The sequence below is a fragment of the Cervus elaphus genome, chromosome X, assembly GCF_910594005.1.
Source record: "Cervus elaphus chromosome X, mCerEla1.1, whole genome shotgun sequence".
NCBI lineage: Eukaryota > Metazoa > Chordata > Mammalia > Artiodactyla > Cervidae > Cervus > Cervus elaphus.
Genome location: NC_057848.1, coordinates 87580601 through 87591511, shown reverse-complemented (window position 1 = coordinate 87591511; position 10911 = coordinate 87580601).

The window sequence follows — 10911 nt, the reverse complement described above, 5'->3', positions numbered from 1 at the left end:
ATATTATATATATAATAGACACATAACAAAGTCCTACTGTATATTCAATATCTTGTAAAAACTTATAACAGAAAAGAATCTGGAAAAGAAAGAATCTCTTAATAGTTTTAATTGTTTTCAGATAACTCTCTTGGAATGTCTAGAAAGACAATCGTATCACTTGTAACTAATTACTATTTTGTCTTTGCAATATTTAAATGTCTGAGTGGTTTTATCATATGGCATCTTTCTAGAACTTCTGAGACAGTATTGAGTAAAAATGATAACTCTCAAAAAAAAGAATAGATAGCACTTTGCTGTACACCTGAAACTAACACAACATTGTAAATCAGCTATACTTCAATCGTTTAAAAAAGGAAAAAAAAATATTTCCAAATGTGGAAACTTTCTCTTATCTGAAAATATTTATTTTTACAGCATTTGTCTGCATGTGATTTAAACTTTATTCAGTATAAATTCATCAATGATTTGTTGAATAAAAGTATAAAATATGTACTAAAATGCATAAGATATTCAAATTATAAAATGAAAGAAAACTTTTAATTATAAGGAAAGTTTTTAGATCATTGGAACTGGTAAAAATATACACAGTAACTTTGGACAACTCATTTTGGTTGAATTTTTATTAGTGTGGTCATTGTCTGAAACTGATTTATTAAAATTGCTTTTTCTCTTTTTACTACATAATAAACTACTCATGGAGCATCCCTGGTGGCTCAGTGGTGGCTCCTCCTGCCAGTGTAGGAGACACAGGATATGTGGGTTTGATCGCTGGGTTGGGACTATCCCCTGGAGGAGGGCATGGCAATCCACTCCAGTATTCTTTCCTGGACAATCCCATGGACAGAGGAGCCTGGTGGGCTCTAGTCCATAGGGTTGCAAAGAGTTGAGGTGACTGAGCATGCATGCATACTCAAACTGTTCATATTCTGTGGCATTTTATTAAGCTTTTTCAGTCAACAAAATGAATCAATTCTGTTACTGTTAGTGACAGCAAAGGGTTATTGAATAAAATGACAAACCTAGAACTGATAAAAAATTTGATGGAAAATATAAATCACTTTTATTCAACAACTCTTTCTCATCAGTATCCTTTAAATTTCAACATATATTTTCCTTAAAAATAATTAATGGTAGACTTACCACGGTGATTTTCTGAATGAACCCTTTTCTGAATATAAAATACAAGTACAAATCATTTATAAAATTAATAAATCCATCCATCTGTACAGGCTCTAATGTGTCCTGTATGTTTGAGATTTGAGCATTATGTGAATAAAACTGAAAACTCTCATTTGCTATGTTGTTTTTAAAAATTCTGCAAGTATGGTTTCGACATCATTGTCAAACTCAAAACTTATTCCCAAAGATAAAACTAATATGTGGTTAAAAAAGCAAACAACTACTTTGTGGTAAGCTTTTTTAAAGTGCTATTTACTGGAAAAAAGTCTGGCAATTTCTTATAAAACTAAAAATGTAACTATCAAACAATCCAGAAATCACATCCCTTGGCATTTTTCCCACAAATAAGTTTGTAAAAACTTATTTTTGCACAATAAAACTATACACAAATGTTCATAGCCTAATTCATACTCGTCAAAAAGTGGAAACTACCCAAATGTTTTCCACTGGGTGATTGTATAAACAAACTTTGGTTTCTCCATACAATACTACCAGCAATAAAAAGGAACAAACTATTGATATGCAAAACAACCTGAATGAGGGACTTCCCTGTTGGTCCAGTAATTAAGATTTCATGCTTACACTGCAGGGGGCACAGGTTTGATCCCTGGTCAGGGAGCTAAGGGGTTCCCCAGGTGGTGCTAGTGGTAAAGAACCCGCCTGTCAATGCAGGAGACAGAAGAGAAGCAGGTTTGATTCCTGGGTTGAGAAGATACCCTGGAGGAGGGCATGGCAACCCACTCCACTATTCTTGGCTAGAGAAGCCCATGGACAGAACAGTCTGGCAGGTTATGGTCCATAGTGTTGCAAAGAGTCAGACATGATTGAAGTGACTTAGCACGCATGCACACACAGGGAACCAAGATCTCACATGCCTTGTGGTATGGCTGGAAAGAAAAAAAAAAAACACCAACTTGAGTGAATCTCCAAAAATCATATTGAGTGAAAGTTGTTGATCCTAAAATACTATGTGTTATAGGATTTTTTTATATAATATTCTTGAAAAAACAAAATTATGTAGATGATCTAAAAGTAGATTAATCATTGACAGGATTTAAGGACAGGGCACAGTATGGGGAAAGTAAGAATTGTTAGAAACAAGAGAGATCCATGTGACATTGGAACTGTTTGTATCTTGTTTGTGATAGTAGATATAGGAACCTATCCATGGGATACAACTGTGAGGCTATAAATACATACATACAAATAAGTTAAAGTGAAACTGGGGAAATTTGAATAATATCAGTGGATGTTATCATGCCAAAATCCTGATTGTGATATTTTACTACAATTTTACAAGATGTTACTATTTGGGGAAACTGAGTAAAGTATACATGAACTCTCTCTGTATTACTTCTTAAAACCCCATGTGAATTTACAATTATCTCAAAATATTCACAACTGGATATTTACAACAAACTTTTCCCCCACAACTGAAAAAAATTTCATTTATTGTCTCATGTTATTTTTGATCAGTTGCCCAGTCGTGTCTGACTCTTTGTGACCCCACTCTTTGTGTCACTCTTTGTGACTGCAGCACACCAGTCCTCTCTGTCCCTCACCATCTCCTGAAGTTTGCCCAAGTTCATTTCCATTGCATTGGTGATACCATCCAGGCATCTCATGCTCTGATGCCCTCTTCTCCTTCTGCCCTCAATATATCCCAGCTCCAGGGACTTTTCCAGTGAGTCAACTGTTCACATCAGATGACCAAAATACTGGAGTTTCAGCTTCAGCATCAGTCCTTCCAATGAGTATTCAGGGTTGACTTCCCTTAAGATTGAATGGTTTGATCTCCCTGCTGTCCAAGGAATTCTCAGGAGTCTTCTCTAGCACCATAGTTCGAAGGTATCAGCTCTTTGGCGCTCTGCCTTCTTCACGGTCCAGCTGTCACAACTGTACATGACCACTAGGAAGACCATAGCCATGACTATACAGACCTTCATCAGCAGAGTGACGTCTCTGCTTTTCTACCTACTATATAGGTTTGTCATAGCGTTCCTGCCAAGAAGCAAACGTCTTCTGATTTCATGGCAGCAGTCACCATCTGCAGTGATTTTAGAGCTCAAGAAGAGGAAATCTGTTACTACTTCCACCGTTTCCCCTTCTATTTACCATGAAGTCATGGGGCCAGATGCCATGATCTTCGTTTTTTTATTTAGTTTTAAGCTGGCTCTTTCACTCTCCTTCTTCACCCTCATCAAGAGGATCTTTAGCTCCTCTTCACTTTCTGCCATTAGAGGGGTATCATCCACATATCTGGGGTTGTTGACGTTTCTCCCGCCTATCTTGATTCCAGCCCGGCATTTCTCATGACATTTTCAGCATATAGATTAAACAAACAGGGTGACAGCAGACAACACTGTCATACATATTTCTCAATCTTGAACCAGTAAGTTGTTCCACACAGGGTTCTAACTTGTTCTAACTCATGAGTTTGCTTTAAACAAACTTTCTGGGGAGACTCTAGAGGCTCTGTTACATTCTGTATGAATAACTATATTCATTCCCTGATTCTCAAAGTATATCAGTTCAGTTCAGTCACTCAGTCGTGTCCGACTCTTTGGATCCTGTGGACTGCAGTATGCCAGGCTTCCCCATCCATCAGCAACTCCGAGAACTCGTTCAAACTCATATCCATCAAGTTGGTGATGCCATCCAACCATCTCATCCTCTGTCGCCCCCTGCTCATCCTGCCTTCAATCTTTCCTAGCATCAGGGTCTTTTCCAGTGAGTCAGTTCTTCTCACCAGGTGGCCAAAGTGTTGGAGTTTCAGCTTCAGCATCAGTCCTTCCAATGAATATTCAGGACTGATTTCCTTTAGGATTGACTCATTTGATCTCCTTGCTGTCCAAGAGACTCTCAAGAGTCTTCTCCAACACCACAGCTCAAAAGCATCAATTCTTTGGCACTCAGCTTTCTTTATAGTCCAACTCTCACATCCATACATGACTACTGGAAAAACCATAGTTTTGACTAGACAGACCTTTGTCAGCAAAGTAGTATCTCTGCTTTGTAATATTCTGTCTAGGTTTGTCTTAGCTTTTCTTCCAAGGAGCAAATGTCTTAATTTCATGGCTGCAGTCACCATCTGCAGTGATTTTGGAGCCCCCCAAAATAAAGTCTGCCGCTGTTTCCATTCTTTCCCCAACTATTTGCCATGAAGTGATGGGACTGGATGCCATGATCTTAGTTTTCTGAATGCTGAGTTTTAAGCCAACTTTTTCACTCTCCTCTTTCATTTTCGTCAAGAGGCTCTTTAGTTCTTCTTCACTTTCTGCCATAAGGGTGGTGTCATCTGCATATCTGAGGTTATTGATATTTCTCCCGACTATCTTGATTCCTGATTGTGCTTCATCCAGCCCAGCATTTGCATGATGTACTTTGCATATAAGTTAAATAAGCAGGGTGAGAATATATAGTCTTGACATACTCCTTTCCCGATTTGGTACCAGTCTGTTGTTCCATGTCCAGTTCAAACTGTTGCTTCTTGGCCTACATACAGATTTCTCAGGAGGCAGGTCGGGTGGTCTAGTATTCTCATCTCCTTCAGAATTTTCCACAGTTTGTGGTAATCCACACAGTCAAAGGCTTTGGCATAGTCAATAAAGCAGAAATAGATCTTTTTCTGGAACTCTCTTGCTTTTTCTATGATCCAACGATTGTTGGCAATTTGATCTCTGGTTCCTCTGCCTCAAAGTATATATAAAACTGGAAATTTTTTTGTTTTACTTTTTTTAAATTTATTTTTAATTGGAGGATAGTTGCTGTACAATATTGTGTTGGTTTCTGCCATACATCAGTATCAACCAGCCATAAGTATACATTTGCCCCCACCCTCTTGATCCTCCCTCCCACCTCCCACCCCATCTGACCCCTTTAGATAGTCTCAGGACACTGCATTTGAGCTCCATGTATCATACAGCAATGGAAATAATTTTTTTAATGACATGAATAAAGCCAGCCTTGACTTGATTTTATCTTCTGTAGAGATATTAGGAAAAAGAATGTTACTGAGCTATACATTCTTTGAAATACAATTATTCAGCTTACTCTTTTCATATGAGTATTGTTTAAGTAGTCAGAGCTGGACTCACTTATGGCTTGTGAACCAAGGGGAAAGCATAGTAGAGGTAATTCGCCTCAATTAATGTTGATTGAAGGAGAAATAAACTAGCACCCTCCTCTGGACGATCATGTAAGGGTGAAGGAATGAGCAGAAAACATTCTGGGAAAAGAAGAGTTCAGGTAGACATGTCAGGAGGATCATTGATCAGCCCCACTTCCTGATCTTTACTTCTTTTGGAAAGTTGTCTCATAAAACCATTACAGAACATATCCAGCTTCGATCGGTTCTCCTTCAACCAGCCATGTTTAGGTCTACTTCCAAATCTTTACTTTGCCTAGAGTTTCTATTCTCATTCCCATTGCCTCAACCCTCATAGAAACCTGAAGTGGAGACAGATTATCTCTTCTAGAAGGTTCTATGCTCATACTCTTACTTCGTCAGAAATATCCAGGAAAACAAGCTTAGCTCAGATCTCTTTCAACCAACAATGTTGCAAACTGTTCCCACACATTTACTTTTCTAAGAATATTCTGTCCTCTTCCCAGTTCCAATACAGAAACCTCCTGTGAAATTCTTCATTATCTCATCACTTTCTGAGCTGACCCAATGACCTTTACTTCTTCCAAATAGCTTTGTCTTTATCCCTTCATCCTCACAGAAATCTCACTGGGTGGAACTTAGTTGATTCAACCAATCACATTCTATCTCCACTTCCTGATCTTTACGTTTTCAGGAAACATTTGTCCTCATACCCTTACTCAATCAGAAACATACTGGGTAGCAGCTTTAGTTTACTTCTTATTCAAATAATCATATTCGGATCTGTTCCCAGGCCTTTACTTCTTCCCAAAAGATCTGTTTTTACAACCCCCTCACAAACTCACCCTTTAAAAAACCTCAGAGGAGGGATTTTACTTCATTTCCCCTTCAACCAATCACCTGACTATGCCTCCTGACCTCCATTTGTTCCAAAAGGTTCTGTTCTCATAACTTCATGATATCAGCAATCCCCAGGGGAAGGAGTTTTAATTCAGTTCTCCTTCCACTAATCATGTTCTGACCCCCTCTTGTACTTTCATTTTCCTTAGAATGTTCCATACTCATTCTCTCTACCCTGGAAGTTTCTGTGAGAATAGCTGGATGAAGGTACAACAGTCTAGGAAAATTACTCAGAGGAGAATTGAAATAAGTTTCCACTTCTTGGGATTTCTTTGAATATCTCTGGGGTAGGCAGGGATTGAAATAGACCTTTCTGGAAAGAGTAAGGTCAGGAGAAAGTCTCAGAACATAACTGGATGAGGGAGGACTGAGGGTTTCTTTTAGATTGGCTGCATGAGGACTGAACATTGTCAGAGAAGTACAGATGAGGGGGCAGAACGTGATTGGTTGAGGGAGAACTGAATTAAGCTTTCTTTTAACCAGGGTATTTCTGATATAGTGATGGTATGAGGATGAAACTTCATGATGTCAGAATGTGACTGTTGGAAGAAGTACTGAACTATGTTTCCTTCCATGAGATTTCTGAGAGGGATGATATTGGGGTGAAGAGTAAGCAGAGAACTTTCTGAAAGAAAGACTGGTTCAGAATATGACTTGAGAAAAAATTTAAGAAGCCCACACCCCTGAGTATTTTTGTGAGTATAGATTTGAGAACTTGAAAACAGAATGTTCTGGGGAAACTGATTGTCTTGGAGCAGATCTGAACATTTTGGGTTGAAGGGAAGTGAATCTAAGCACCTTCCTCTAGATATTCCTGATATACTGCCATTGTGAGCACAGAACTTCTTAGAAAAAGGAAATGCCAGGAGGTTGGTCAGAATGGGATTAGTTGAAAGAGAACTGAATTAAGTACCCTCCCCTGGGAGTTCTGTTAGGGTTTTTGTATCTATGTGTATAGAGGGGAGAGGAAGGGGTGTAATGACAGAACTCTCTTGAAGAAATAAAATCAGGGATGGGCTTAATGCACAATTGGATGAGGAACAACTGAGTAAATCCATTCTTTTGGGAGGGTTCTATGAGGGTTAGGGGATAAGAACACAACTTTCCTGAAAAGAGTTATGTTATAGAAGACAGAGCCAATCAGAGACTGTCATTACAAGAGGACAAACTTATTATTATATATGATAGTGAGCTTTAAAGCTATAAATAGATTGGAAGACCAATTTCTTTTATTATGTGAATTTTCTTGATCTATTATTTCAAAGCTGGCTCTCTTCATTGATTTCTGATTTTAAACAGCTTCATGGGACCAGTTTCAATGTACTTTCTTGCTCTCCTTCTGCATCTCCTTTTGTCTTAATAGTTTTAAAATATGCACTATGTATATTAAGCCTCCAGAATAAAGTATGTGGGATTCAGACACTTCTTAAACTTGACAGTCAAGTGATTTACAGGGACCATGTTCAAGAAGGTGTTCTTGTAAAGATGGAAACAGAAATAGGGCAGTAGAAAAAAAAAAATGAGAAGGTAGCTGGGTGTATGAGAAGGATTCAGTTTGGGTTTAGACAAAGAAACTGTCAAAACACAAAACTCAGAATCAAAACCACTACAAGGTATCACCTCACACTGGTCAGAATGGCCATCATTAAAAAGTCCACAAATAATAAGTGTTGAAGAGGGTGTAGAGAAAAGGGAACTCTCCTACACTGTTGGTGGGAATGTAAATTGGTGCAGCCACTATGGACAACAGTATGGAAGTTCCTTAAAAATCTAAAAATAGAGCTACCATATGATCCATCATTCCCACTCCTGGGCATATATTGGAGAAAACTCTAGTTCAAAAAGATACGTGCACCCCAGTGTTCATAGAAGCATTAATTACACTAGCCAAGACATGAAAGCAACATAAATGTCCATTGGGAGATGAATGGATACAGAAGATGTGGTACATACATAAAATGGCATACTTCTCAACCATGAAAACAGAATGAAATAATGTCATTTGCAACAACATGAATGGACCTAGAGAAACCCTAAGTGAAGTGAAGTCAGACAGATAAAGACAAATACCATATGATATCAATTATGTAGAATATACAATGTGATACAAATGAACTTATTTACAAAACAGAAATATACTCACAGACTAGAAAACAAACATGGTTACCAAAGGGGAAAGGAGGGGAAAGATAAGTTAGGAGTTTGGAATTAGCAGATACACACAACCATATATGTAAAATAAACAAGTGGGTAGCCATTCCCTTCTCCAGGGCATCTTCCCAACCCAGGGACTGAACCCAGGTCTCCTGCATTGCAGGTGGATTCTTCACCACCTAAGCCACCAGGGAAGCCCCAACTATATAGCACAAGAAACTATATTCAATCCCTTGTAATAACCTATCTTTTAAAAGAATATGAATATGAATATATATGTGTATATATGTATATATAAAAGAAATACACACACTTACACCCCAAAAAAAAAGCTCAGGGGAAAATTGAGGCTCCAGATGAACATCAAGATTAGTTCCACTGATATTTGATTCTGGGTGTGGTCTGATCCACACAAATAAATATATATCTGAAGTATGACAAGAAAAAGTGTTACCATTAAAATTAATTCATATAATATTGGATCCTGGACGAATTAAGCACTATCTGAACCATACAAGAAAGTCACCTGAAAGCAGACAGTGAAAATCAAAACAACCAAAATTAATTCCAGTGTTAGTGGCTTCTGGATGAGCTAATCTTGGGGTTATAAATAAATAAACACCTCTCTGAAGAAGAAGAAAAATATTCACTTCCAAAATTATATCCAAAGATTTTGGCTTCATGACTAGTTGTTTGTGTTGCATAATCTATGCAAGTAAGTTTTCCTGAAACAAGAGGGGGGACATACATATACCACAATTAAGATTAATTTCAGTGGAGTGTGAGAGTCTCCTCACAGAGGAGTACAGATGACAATCCAGATGTTTATTGAAAAGATGATGTGACCACAACCGATACTGGTTTTTGTCCTAAAGTGCAATTGTGGTGAAGAAAAATGCATAGGAGTGTGAGAGTCTCCTACTGTGAAGAAAACACCAGGGCAAGAGAGAAGCAAGTTATAATAGACAGATGTGGTACAAGTATGATCTCAAAGTGGTCAGGAAACTCGAACATAGTTACCAACAAACCAGTTATTCTGGGTTGTGGTGAAAAATAGAGTGGGCTTTTAAAATGGATAGGAAATTCCAAATCTAGTGGCTAGCAACCAACAAATCTGTCAAGAGATAGGATACTTGAAGTTTAAGAGAAAGCAAATCCACTGTCTTAGTGGAAAGGAAAGTGAACAACTGTATAGCCAGGGAATCTATATCATGGACAAGCAACCAGAAAATTCACAGTGGAAAAGAACTAGGACAGCTAGGAGAGGGAAGGGAATTACAGGTAGTCAGAAATTACTGAACAAGTTTTGAAGTGAATAGATATACATGCAGAAAGTGGCTAACTAACCATGATCAAGGTCTGCATACAGAGGCAGAGATCTTGAAGACCGGACTACTTACCTTTCCAGAGAAGTTTGTGGAACCCTACCCCTTGCTCCCACCCCCAGGTAAAAGCAGCAACAGAAGGATTGGAAATTGAAGACTTTCCACAAATGGACAAGACATCAAAATGTAAGTTGAACTTTTTATGATTTTAGTGAGTAAATTTGGAGGGAATTAGAAGTTACATCTCATTGTTCACAGCAGTTTGCTCCCATGAGCTGGTTGTTGCAATGCACTAAAGGAAAGAAATCAGAGTATGCTCAGTCATGCCATTCTCTAGATTTTCTCATGGTGGTAGGTGGATGGAGTTTGAATATTAATAATGCAAACTAACAGAAAGAATTTTCAATCCAGAGAATTTTTTTTCCTTCTGGAAGCATTTTTGTACTCAGTAATTTTCTAGAAATGACACTTCTAAGCATATAGAATTTAAATATTACTTCCTAAGGTGTCTTGTTAAGAACAGGGTAAAATCTGACCCTGAAATTTAACTGAAAGTGAATTCTAGTTTAACACACTCTTAGTTGAGCATTTCATTATATAGCAAGTCAATGATTTTCCAGCTCTTTAGACAGCAATTTCTGGTTGTGTCTACATATGTGTGCTAGAAGAATATCTCATAAAGAGTAGACTCTTGGAATAGCAGTGATAGTATATGTAGTTGAAATTTATATTTTAAAGAATTTCTTAAAGTCCTACTTTATCTTAACCTTAATCTTTAGAGCACTTTTAAAGTACAGTTAACTCGTTGTGAAGAGCATGTAAGCTTTACCTTCTAACTCCACCAGGAGAGAGTGCTACCCAAAGTCAATTTATTAAAGACTCAGAGATATGAAGCTTAAATAATATGGAACTATGGCTCTCATCCTCAGAGGGAACAGGCTCAAAGTTTTAGGTGATGCACTTAAGGACACACTAAAGAAAATGAGCAAAACTGAGACTAACCCAAATCTCATTTTCAGGTTAATTCTTTTTCTGTTACCCATATGGACTGAACTTTACAGGACAGCTATAAATTTACAAACTTAAACTTTAGAAGATATTAAGAGTTTTCTGGAAAGCACTGTTGCTTTTATTAGCTTTGGTATACCATAGTCATGGATGCTGATTGGTTTAAGGACAAAGTTGGAAACTTAAACTTTAGCAAGATATTAGGCATTTTCTGGATAAAAATAAAGGATTTTG